Here is a 13123-nt window from a genome sequence, read left to right as displayed (position 1 = left end):
GCCATCTGAGTTTCACAAGGCCAAGAACTAATTCATCTCCTTCTTCAATGGTGACAGCACTCTCAGATGGGCCAACCTTTGTCCCTAAGTAATCGTCCTGAGAAGACTCTCACTGGTCAACAACTGTTCCCTCCATCCTGAGCCACTGGAATTTGGATGCAGTTTCCTAGGGTACTGGGTTCTCTCCAGGCCAAGTAAAATGGCCCGATCACCTAGGACAGATTGCCACTGGCTTCTTTTATCTCTTACTCCTTTCTATCTGTATGGTTTCCCAACATTTCCTTCTCCCTTGTCCTTTCATTTCCATCTCATTTAGGCTTGTTCAAAACTGCTGTGTCAAAGATTCCTTTTCCTGCCTCCCTTCTCAGAAAGCAAATAACGAAATGCTTGCATTGGAGGGGCCATAAATAATGCATATTGCACAGAAGCAGCCAGCATAGTCCTCTGATTACAAAGAGAAGATCTTCTGATAACACAGTGCCTGTTTGTTTCTTCTTAATGCCACCATCTCATCAATGGACACAGGTGCATACATCCTTGCTCATCAGTCCAAAACCCCAGCAAAGGGCTGATGTTTTCTTGCTGAATTGTCCCTAGGAGGGGGGGTCGACAAGCCATTGCATTTTGATGCCCATGCCATTCCTGGAGCCACTGGAAACTGCCACCATGGTAGCCAATCTGATTTTAGTTCAAGGCTCATGTTTTTTTTTTTTACTTTAAACTCTCATTATAGCCTTCATATCTTATTCTGAAAAAGATGAAGTCTCCCAGCCCAGCTTTCTGATGCATTCAATCATAGTGCCTAAAGGGTTCCACATTCAGGACTCAGGTCCTGGTGAATACTGGCTGTCCCAAATATAACCCTGTGAAATAGATCATTATTCATTCCAGTTTCAACTGAAGACATTATGATTCAAAAGAGTTAATTGATTAGTTCAAGGTTACTGAACTACGAAATTATATACTGAAGATTGAAATCTAGTATCTATGACTTCCCATTCCATAGGCATTTCAACTCTGTGCTGAGTAGGAGTCAGAATTTTGGGACAAGCATAGAAGACTACACCAGTCAAACGAACAGTGAAAAGATAGAATTTTATTTGGTTCAAGTGAAGATACGAAAAAGAGGAGACAATTAAAGAAGTTGTAGGCAGGGAATCCCAAAAGGACGATGACGTGTCCTCAGTCAAGGAAGTCGCAGCTTTCCAATCAAAGGAAGCATTTAACACCTATATTGCTAAATGGGAACTTGGGGAGGGGAGGATGGAATGTATTGGAGCCAAGTTAAGAAGTGCAGCTGGCAGGAGGATCTGCCTGTAGGAATCCCTGAAAGGCCTGGCCACTGCCAGCCAGTCCTGAAGCAAAGGACAGTGGGTTTGAGTGCTGTCCCCTGGAGGCCTTTGTCAAACCCTAGTAGACAAGATTCAAGGAAGGAAGTAATTCAGCTAGAGCTGTCAGGGGGAGAGAGGAGATAGGCAGAAGAAGAGAGAGATGGTCTGTGAGGGGTACGACAAAGAGGAGCCTATGTGGAGAGCTGGTGTGTGGAAGTGTCAACTCCCACCCCCGCGTTCTATATGCAAGTTAAATGTCCACATGCAACTTACAGCCGCATTTTAATATCAACCCCAGAATGACCTTCACTCAAAAACGAGAGCACAAGACCATCACAACCCCTGGTTCACAACGGTCCTCAAATCCTAGAAGACATCTGCTGCCAATGGGGGAGGGGCAAATGAAATTTTCTGAGGAGTGTAAAGTTCTGCCTGGGTGAACTGTCCTATTATCTTGAGCTCTGAGTTCCAGGTTCCACCTCCTGGATTCTTTTCCCTACCTCTTCCTCACCCTTAAGTTCATCACAAATGGCTGTGCTTGAGGCTAATGAGTTTGTTAGCTTGATTTCTTAACACAGAGACTTGAGGCCTCACATGTGTTTGTCATCTTGAAATTTTTCATCATTTTGTTGAAACTTGCTCTTTAGAACAATTCTCTGCAAATTGTTATGGCTATCTGCCTTTCTCTCTCCTTTAATTATTCAAATTGACACAGTAATTTTAGCATAATTAACAACATAACTTAAAGTATCTCTTGAAGTCCTATAATGTATGAGAAAATAGCACATTTTTGATAAAATACAATCCCATGTCTTTGACACAGGGTCTGGATCCTACACTGATAATGAAGGGTCCCTTGGCCTTATTTAACCTGTTTTATAGCTTTCTATCTTAATGTAGTAGTGATAGAGTGTTAGGCTTTTATCAATAAGTAAAGCTTATTCAAAATATGATCCTCTCTAGATACTTACTTATGTCTTATTGTAAGTATCAGGGTAGATTGAGCCCCACAGTGAAAATTTGGGGACAGGGCTCAAAATTTAGAGTGATATGTTTTTCTTTGTGAAGTTTGGTCAGTTTATCAGTTTCCCCAATCAATCAATCTTACTGCAGTTTACTTCTTGTCCCATGCCTAGCAGAACACTTCCAGTTGTGAGGAATCCTCCAGCAGAGACTACTATGACACAGGGTCAAGTCAACAGAAAGTCTTTATTAGTCCGCAGGTAACTACAATGGGTATTCTGGACCTCAGTGCAGTCCCAAGCCTCTCTCTGATTGAGTTTTTAAGCACTAAAATCACATCCTGGATTGTTACACTTCTGTTAGCAAGAACAGTTAGCCACAGCAGAACTATAGAAGCAAAAAAACAAGGTTAGTACATTTAGGAACTTTCCCAGAACTGTGGACTTTAAGGGGTTAGGTCTTTGTTCTTGCTGCCTATATTCTGGGTTCAAGGGCCCAAATGGCACTTCCATCATGGTGTCAGTTTTGCTAGGGTCATGGGACTTATTAAGTTCTGGGGACCTGTAACACAACTAACCTTGTCTACCTTGGGTATGGGAAGTTTCTGGAAAACAGTATTCAATATGGTTCCTAGAAGTGTTTTAGCTTGGCTCAGAGATCCAAGAATGTTCAGAGGTCTTAAGTCTTCCAGATATCATAACCAAGAGTTCTCTAGTCACAGCCTTGGTCTGATCTCTACTCTATAGCTTCTACTCTGAGACTCTGCTGTCACTTGCAGATGCTCTCATGGGCTCCTATATCTCCTCTAAACTCTATTATAAGATGATCATTTATCACTTGTCCCCACCCTCTTTGCAATACCGTAAGATGCACTACTAAAAGAAACCACTTTCCTTGTCTTCTTCATCGCTGTACCTGGCTTAGCCTAGTGCATAATGTCCCCCACCTCCCTACTCTCCAAGTCTCTGCTAGCCTCTCCTCTCTGACCCTCCAACCTTCCACAAAATCCCAAAGCCAATACACCCATCTTAAGTTTTCATTACAGTAGTCTCACACAGTAGCGAAAATTTAACTGCCTGTTGCTGTTTTCATTACCTACTGCTCAGAAGAGCTGGGATGTGGCTCAGTGCATGATGCTGACCTGCCACACACAAAGTCCTCAGCAGCTCCCCTTCCCAAACCAGAAGCACACAAGGAGCAAATAAAAAAAAAACTACAACACAAAAGCCACTGTCCATTGCTTGATAAGAAAGCTTCCCAAAACTTAGAGACTCACAACAACACAGCACAAGCTCCTGCTCAGGATTTTACCACTTGCACAGACTCCATATAGATAACCCAACCCTGGCTCCCACAGTGATGGCTGGTATTCTGCCATGATACATTCAGCTGTGGGATTGTCTGAAGCTGGGGTATCAGAAAAGGCCTTGACCCATTAGGTGTGGAGACAATTTATTAAGCAGTAATAAGTATCAGAAAAAAATGTTCCTTATATGTGGCAGCCAAATACAAAAGTTTGGAAGAGGCACTTAGGCAATAGTCACTTGGTCATATTTTATAGACTCAAGTTAAAAAATGTTTCAAATAAGTCAAATACTTTTAGTCGGAGGCAATATTCATCATACTTCATGTGGCATCTGAGTAGCCACAAACACTGTAGGGACCCAACTAAGAGTATTTTGTTGGGAATTCATTGAGTTTGGGTATATTCAGATGTACCTTCTTGACTTGATGTCACATCTATACACATTAAATTCTTGGCCGGTGTTCTGATATAGAGATGACTTTCTAGAAAGGTGATGAGTGTAGTTCAGACACCAGTGTGTTCAATAAGTCACAGGGTAATTAATGTGTCCCTTAGGCCCAGTACTGTGCATATAAGGAGAGTGGAGTAAAGACAAGGTTTTGAATATAAAGAGCTAGAAACTAGTCTGAGAGAAATTTTTTCTCCAAACACCCTAGCATATAAATAAAGACTCTCAGTGACGTTTTCCAGAACAAAATCCTAACAATTTCCATGATATTACCAATCATGATTTGGGAAGCTGAAAGAAACTGTCTGGAGCTATCAATTTTAAAAATCAATCAGCCATGCTGGAGTAGATACTGAATCGTTTTTCTGCTCTTGCTGTAAGAAATGCTAATACAAAATTGCTGGCATGGGAAGAAATGATAAGATATACATAGCTAAGAACATAGGAAAACACACTGGGGAGCCATTCATAACAAGATGCCATTATGGTGGAATTTCTGTTAGTTGTGGCTATTCTTCTGGTTTAAAAAAATTTATCACTTTGATTTTATATAAGTATCTACATTCATATTTCCTCTTATATTTGTAATTGCATATTATGCGTAGTAAGATCCTCGTATGCATGTGGTATGTGTATGCTGTATGCATATGGCAAGTACTCATATGAATATATAATGAGAACATGTGGACACGTGTGTGTGTGTGTGTGTGTGTGTACAGAGGAAGGCCACGAGTTGACATTTGCTATCTTTCTCCATATCGTTCCACCTTATTTTTCAGAGAAATTCTCTTGTTAAATCTGGAACTTATATATTTGGCTGTATTAGCTAGCCGGTGAACTCCACTCTCCCTGCACCCCTTCCTCCTCTCCCCCCTGGTCCCAGTGCTGGTGTTGCAGAAGCTTGTTGGCACACTTGGCTTTTATGTGGATGCTGGGATCTAAACGAAGATCCTCATGCTCTGTGGCATTCACTTTACTGACCGTCATCTCTGTAGCCCCTGGACATTGTTTTCTTAACTATAACCCCAAAATGCTGAGGAATGCAAGCCCTAATGCATCCAGAACATGTTTTTCTCCCACCTAAGAAACTTTGCTCCCAAAGGCAAAGTGAAAATCTTAACTAATAGAATCTTGGAGTTGGCACTATCTCTAGCATAAAGGAATCGTGCTCATTATAAAATGACCTTTTTTTAGTTGCATTTCTAGGGAAAATAAAGAACCAGAGGATTCTAGAATGAGACAAGATGAAGGATAATAAAAGTAATACTAATAATAAATACTAATAATAAATAATAAAATGCCAGCTTACCTAGTGTTATAAAGGCAGTGATATGGACATTACCTTTTAAGCTATGAAACATAGTAAGATATGGTCAAGCTCTGGGAATAAAGGGAGAGTATAATACTGCTTAGCCTAACTCCAACAATGATAGCCTAACCCACTTGCTCTATTACAATGGCAAGCACTATTTAGAACACTTTATCTGCCTTGGTTTATCTAATCTGTTTACCAACCACATGGTACAATTTCCTTGGTCATATCTACTTAGTAAACAGAAAAATAGGTACCAAAGGTACACTCAACCTGCCACTAGCAGATTTCCTTGAGCTCATCTGTAATCCTGAAACTGCTCACTCCACTCAAGACAGCTTTGTATTCCTCTGCCCCTGTGCAGTTTGTCAAGCAATTTTGCATACAGCGTCTCATTGCCCATCCTTGGAGCCCGGAGAAATTGGCAGGACAGCTGCTGTGCCTCTCATATGATGCGTGATTAATTGAAATCTAAAATTGCAAAGTGACTTATTCATGATAACCCAGCTAGTAAGTTGCAGTATTAGAATCAAAAGCCAACTCCTGTATGCCTTTTATTACACCACAGTGTGGATTCATAAATTTCAGGTGTTTTGGTTACTAAAAATGTGTTTATATATAATGCTAACACTGTTCTTTCTACAGCTTTCTAAACAGTGGTTATTATTATCCCAATGTGACCACAGGGGAATATGTGACTCTTGGAGGCAAGTGTGCAGGTTGCACTTGAGCTCTGGAGTCCCTGACTCCAGAGTCTCAAATAACAATAATTTTCACACAAGCTAACGTATCTTCAGCCTGTTTGTCCAGTTCTGAACAAAGAATTCCCTTTGAGAGGCAACAGAGACAGAAGATGGGCCAGCGTCTTAGCACTTGAAAGTGCATAATGATGAACTCAGGGAACCTTAAACATATTCACTTGGTTAAAGCCTGGAATGACTGAACATCAAACTAAAAAAACGAGGGAAACATGTGGTGGAGTTCTGAACACCACAGAGTAAATCTTATTTTGGAAGAAGCTAGCATCCAGTAAATACAGTTTCTTCCTTAAAACTTCATAATATCTATTATTTATTCTTTGACAATTTCCTATTTGTATACAGAGTATCTTAATCATATTCATCCACAACTCTGCCTAGATACTGGCTGAAAAAAATTAGGGTGTAATCTTTACACACAGATGTTTGGCATTTGGTCTAAGAGGAAGTAATGTGCGTGAGGGACACAAGAAAAAAAATCCACGTTTTCGAATCCCAAAATCATAAGTAAAAAGGATGGGGTAACCATCACAATATTTTAAATAGACCAGGGGCTCATGGGGAAGGGACCCCTTGTTTTCTATATATTTTCTGCTTTAAAATGACTGGATGGCTCCGGTCTAGCTTCTATCGGAGTCATATGTAAGCTGGAGAATTAACTTTCCCTGAAACTCATTAAGTTAATTTTCCTCAAGCTGCTGAGTGGAGCCACAGGGACACAGGATAGGGGCAGAGGAAAGGTGAGCAGGTGATTGAAGACACATTTAATTGTAGCATAAAGGCATCACAAAGTACAGACTCTCAGTTTACAAAACAATAGGTTTTCCAGTCAAGGTCCCAGCTGAGGTCCAATGAGTATGCTATGTCATCCCAGGATTGCATTGTCATGTTCAGGTAACTAGCCTTTAGGATGACTCATGTGTACGCTGACCCATCCTTTCCATTTGTTGGGACTCTCAGAGATAAACTAGGACACCAGGCTAGCCTAGGGTGTTTGAGACCATACTTTCGATCTGAAGCAATGAAGACGACGACAACAATAAATGGGAGACTGTTATGTTAAGTGGATAATCTATCAGTCTACCGAGTTCTTTAAAGGTTGGAGGTATGAGTCTGGAAAGAGATATTTTTTGTTTTTGAAGAATTGAAAGATGGAAGGATGGATGGATGCATTTAAATATGGGAAGTGTGACATCCTACCAACCAATCTCTTTGTAAGGATCTGCAAAACAGACTTAACTGAGCTCTGCGCAGCTGTACTGCAGAGTTCTGTCCACTCGGAAGGCTCATTTGAGGTTTGTGTTGCATGGCAGACTGAACAATGAGGAAGATGAAGCTGTCACCAGAAGTTGGGTCAAGACAGCTCTGGAAATGGTTTTCTTCCTCTCCCTCTCCCTCCCAAGCCTGTGTGCCTCATTAAAATATGTATGACAACATTTCTTCTCATATTATTGTATTACACCATCCTTAATTGCATAATTCAACATTTTCAAGGGTATTTGGAGGAAATTTGGACGGTTCATTGACTGGTATTTGAAGGAAGCTGAGAATTAAATTTAAAAACATGAGGGAAAATTAGTATTAAAAGAGACTGATTGAAGGGCTGATGTTGGCCTCGGCTGGGCTCCCGGTCTCTGTCCTTGTCTTCACTGGGTTCTTGGGTATTTGGTCGCATAGTCCCGGTGCCAGCCTGATGTCAGAGACAGCCTGCCTGTCTGAAGGCAGCTTGTGTTACTTGTCTTACATTCCCACTCTGCCCCTCCCTTGTTGTTGTTGATTTTGACATGCATTTTGCAGATTGCATGTTTTTGCCTGCTCTATTGAATGCAGGAGGCTTCGGAGCTGATTGCAATCACACTGATTGGGAACCTTTACCAGTGCTCTGGGTTTAGTGGTCAGGTGATTCAGAGCTCCGGTTCGGCACTTCCTTTTCCCATAGTATTTCCTGAATGGTCTCCCACATGCCCCCTCTGGGCCTCAGTGGTGCGGATTTGGGAATGCATTCGCTTCCTTTTCTTGGCTCAGGCACTGGGATCATGCGCTGCAGCCTGGGAGCACAGCCAAAAAAAAAAAAAAAAAAAAGGCTGGCATGGAAAGGAGGCTGGCAATGGTTGGGTTTGCTCGGGGACCAGCCCCCTTAGGGTCCAGGGCAACCATTGAAGCCCCGAAGTACTGTTTCAGCCTCAGGAGCAGGCTCTTCTCCAGGTTCAGTAAAGGCCCTAGGTTAGAGTAAGTCTTTTCCAGTCCCTCCTTACCCATCAACAAAGTGCTTCAGTGATTACACACAAAGATGCTTTTGACTTTGCTCCCAGGACACTATTCTAGCAAAACAAAATGCTGGCGGGCAAGAGAGGTGTTTTATCAAAAGAGATACTAAGATTTGGAGAAAGTATTACAGAATATCTGATTTTTCTCCCAATCTTGGTTAAGAAGCAAGCATGAGAGGTTTGGCTACGCTCATCAGGACACAAACTAGACGCTAGAAGGGAGCAAATGGTGACTGGGGTATCTCTCTGTAACCTATCCCATCTACCTATGACAGGGGGACATGACCTGAGTAGGGCTTGGGGCAGAGAAGGGTTTGGGTGCCTTTTCCTATTCAGAGATTTAAGGTCACTAGGATTGATTATTTCCTTACCTGGAAGATGGTGCTTGTGGGCAGCAGGCTGGGCTCTGGTGATACCGTGACACCTTACCTTCTGCAAATTTTACCTTGCCTTCCTGCATTTCATGCCATTTTGTCCAGTAAAAAATGAGATACCTATAATAGCACTCGGAGTCCTCACCACAGACGATAGATGGGAGCAAAGCACAGTCAGGCCAGAGTCCCTCAGGGAGGGCCAAGGTTAAAGGGCCACCACATCCCCATCAGTATCTACTCCCATCTCACCCCTTCGGAGCTCCTGAGAGCCAGCCACCCTGTGAGCAAAGAGTAAAACCCTTCTCAAAAGGGAAGGAACAGCATCTTCATCAGCTTTATCTGAGAGCATTTAGTTTGTTTCAGTTCAATAATGCATTCAATAAAACCATTAGCGCCTGACACACAACCCAAATGGGTATGTGGCTGCAGGGCAGGGGCGGGCATGTTGGCTGTCCTGCCAAATGGGACAGAACTCCCCAGCCCCCAACCTGCAAATGAAAGCCAGGTGATAATGGCATGATTAGCCTGGATATTGGACTAATGACAGCAACCTGAGGGCAAGCACAGGAGGGTCCCAGAGGCTTCCGTCATCAGACAGACATACTGAACACCTCCGGGGAGCTCAGGTCTGCTCCTGTATCAGACCTCCCCCTGCTGTCTCCCTTGGGCGTCAGGATGGCCTTGCCAGCCTCTGGGTTCTCTTCAGCAGGAATGATGCAGGGTTAGTGCACACTGGATTGGGAGGTGCTTCTTCACCCGGAGGCTGTTTAGATCTGGAGAGGGAAGTTCTGTCCAGGGATGCTCCAGTAAGCAGCACTTCTTAGCCGGCCCACCTAAGCATTAACACTGTAGATCACTGTCTGCGAGGGGCTCTTGCTGGGAGCCTGTGTGAGGCCCGTGTGGATGATATTTGAAAGCTGTATTTGAAAGCATCTGTACACAGAGGCAGCTCTGAGCAGAGGTGAGACATGGGAAGCTCTCATGTCAGAAGACCCACATACAAAGTCTGGCTCCTCTGCCGTGGTAAGGAGACTTCTAGCTTGCTCCCTCTGTAAAATGGAGCTAATGATTCCCAGCCCCTTGAGGGATGGTTGGGGTTTCTGGAATAATATTGCAGAATTTGTATCTTTGGTTCTTCTGTTGTTCTTGATTTTGTTAAGATGCTTGCAACTTTCTCCTGAATCCTGCAGATGACTCTGACCTCCACCCAGGCCCATGACCTTTCCCTCCGCTTTCTCCAAAAACTCCAAAGCAAGTTATTGCCCATTACATCTGTTCTTTCTCTGTGGTCTTGTTTCATTAAAAATGCTAATTAGCCTAGCCTGTTTTCACATCCTAGCATTTGAATATACATGAGCACTCATTCCTATTCTGGAGTTGTGGCCTCTAGGCTGAGCTGAGCCTGAAAGGAAACTCTGTTGGAAAGAACTGGGGGTTGGGGGGGAGAGCCAGGGCCTGGGTTGCAAGTTGGGGCCTGGCCACACGATAGGTTCCTCATTTCATCTCCTTGGTGCTCTCTTGCCCTGGTGGAGGCACCTGCTGGTAACTTGAAGAATTCAAGCTCCTGCCACTGAGACTTCTGCATTGCCTCACCTTGTCATTGTCAGCTCCAGGCAGGAGATGTGACCTGGACACACAGACCGTGGCAGGAGGCTCACATTACTACGGGTATTTGGGGAGCCAGCATCATTTGTTCAAAATCCCCCTGGACAGTGCACTCAGTTTGCACTTGGAGGCAATTCTTTAGTCCAGGGTGCTATAGAATGAGACACAATGTTTATTTCATTCATGAGTAGGGGTTAGAACACTGTGACAGTAAACAGGTGTCCACAGTGTCATAGGAAAATGGGGGGTGCATAGACTGGAAGAGACTACGCATCGTTCCTAGAGCAAGTGATGTTGGAGAAAAAAACGTGCTTGATGTCCAGAGATGTGGACCCAGGTACTCTCTGTCACCTAACAGCTATGTAGCTGTGCACTCATCTACCTAGAGGATCAGTTCCGTCAACTTTAGCATGGATTTAGGAACAATCAATTCACCCAGTCAAGGAGGTCTTGGAACAGGGAGGGTTTTTTTTCACACAGGCACCTGATTTCCGTCTCCAGTCATCTCCAAGCTACTCTAACTCAGCCAGTGCAGCTGCTTCCTCCAGAGCAACTTCCATACATTATTTCTGCTTCTTTTGAAACCATTGTCCATGCCACACTACATAGTAATGTCCTCTTTTCAGACAAAAACAGAGCATATTGTTCTATGCTTCAGCCTTTAAACCGGCTTTCCTTGTTCTTTGTGACAGAAATTTAAAAATCCTATCTTTCTTCTATGTCCCCCCTAGTCACCACAACATAACACACACACACACACACACACACACACACACACTGCTAGCAACCCATCAGTCACACAGGCCTTTCCTATTAATTTAGTATGTTCTATTTTTCTGTATTAAGTTTAACTAATTCCTCTAAGCCCCAAAGCCTGGCTGGGTCCCTCCCACTTTCCCTCACTGCACCCACTCTGTCTACTAACTCCACACTCTATCAACTGCACATGTGCTCCATTAGGGTGTCTTTTATTATTTGGTGAATCATTGGGTGTCTTTGAGAAGCTGCATCACTGCAAATGAAGCTCCTAGATGGTGTGCACTCCACCACAAATCAAGGGGCAGAAATGCTGGCAATGACAGACGCGATGGATGGCACAGGAAAGGTTGCGAGGGTAAGGGTCGCTCCTCGGAACTCCAGCCCTACCCATTTTTACAGAGGTGTCCTCTTGAGCCTCAGGCACAGGCATACTGTGCTTTCTCATCCTAGCACAGGATTAGTACCAAACTCCTCCATTCCTAACAGTTCTGTTCACTTCTGCAGCTCAGGTCCCTTCTTATTGCTGTGTACTTTGGAGGAAGCACAGTCTCCCAGAAACTGCAACTTACCCAGGTTCCCACTCAGAGGAAGCTATACTTTTTTTCTTTGCACAGGCTGGATATTTTGGTGGCACCAATGGTCCCTGGAATCATTAGGATCTAATATGTATTGAGTAAACACTGCCTAGGAAACCCTGGTCCTCAGGTTTCATTTTCATCTTCCTTGAGTCTCACGACAACACTACTCAATAGGAATTACCATCATTATTATGATCACCTCTTGTTAGAGATGTAGTTGAGGCTCAGAAACTTAAGAAACCTCTTACCTGAGACCATCCAATTCATAAAATGTGGAGATCCACACAGAATCCAAGCTGTCTGACTTTCCTGGCCTGCTTTGTCTAACCATGACCCACTCTGGGACCCCCAACAGGGAGTAGGAAGTGCTGTGAAGATGCCAAAGGCGGGAAGTGGATTCAGGGGACCAAAGGCAGAGGCGGTAACTGTTGGTGGACTGATCCATGAAGGCCCTTTCTGGAGAAATAACTCCTAGACAGATGGAAAAGTGACGGTTGGATAAATAGCAACACGAAGAAGGTCCCGGGCTAAGGAAAGGATGGATCACACGTCTGGTGCTGGAGCATGGAGGGAGGAGAAACACTTGGGGCTGGATTTTGCATTCTCCGTCCTTCAGAACACTGAAAAGCCAATACATGTCATTTATACTACCCTGCTCATCAACACTGTTCGTTACAGCAGCCCAAGGAGATAAGGACAGCAGGAAGCAAGGAAGGAAACCCTATACCCCTAGGAGGAAGGAAGGATAGTAGAAGCCAGCAAATGTCATAGAGGGAAGGAAGAAGGTTCAGGGCAGCATGCTCCCATGAAAGCACCACAGAGAGTGACAATAGAGTCAGCAGCCACATGGACCACAGACTGCTGTGAGTGTCTTGCCCAAGGCCTGGCTGTCCTTCCCCACACCCTTGCTCTGTTCTCTTCCATATCACCTGTCACCCATCCTTATACATCTATACTATCTGGAGGTGGTGTCTGTTTCTCTACCAGAGCACAGCTTCACAGGGCCAGGTCTTGGACTTGATCATGCATCTAGATGTGTATCAGGGCCTGGCAGAGCAGAGGTGCTTAGCAAAATGCTTGCCATCTGCAGGGATTCCAGAGGCTTCAAATTGACACCAGGCCTGAGCAGGATCAAAGTTTCCTATTCCTGGTGAGAGATATCCATCCCATTCTGGCTCCCTTGTCTACTTCTGACTCCAGCACGCAGATTCTGTGGGCTCAAGTGCCCAGAGGCACACAGGAATGCCTTCCTTCCCAACAAGATCCCCTTCACTTTGATGATTCTTGGCTGCCTTCTTCTGCCATAAGTCAGCAGGACCTGAAGCCTACCACCTCAGCCCTTCTAAACCCCTCAGGATGGGGAACAATGGACTTTCCATATGGCTTCCTCAGTAGAAATCCAGGAGAAACTGAAAGCAACAG

General features: G+C 44.0%; 1 protein-coding gene across 1 annotated transcript in view; it reads left to right on the top strand.

The window, feature by feature from the left end:
- Ntm (neurotrimin) overlaps positions 1–13123 on the top strand; it is a 969232-nt gene that overhangs the window by 114764 nt on the left and 841345 nt on the right. The window lies entirely within an intron of this gene.

The sequence above is a fragment of the Mesocricetus auratus genome, unplaced genomic scaffold (genome assembly GCF_017639785.1).
Source record: "Mesocricetus auratus isolate SY011 unplaced genomic scaffold, BCM_Maur_2.0 Super-Scaffold_100022, whole genome shotgun sequence".
Taxonomy (NCBI): Eukaryota; Metazoa; Chordata; class Mammalia; order Rodentia; family Cricetidae; genus Mesocricetus; species Mesocricetus auratus.
This window is presented reverse-complemented; position numbering and strand designations above follow the sequence as displayed.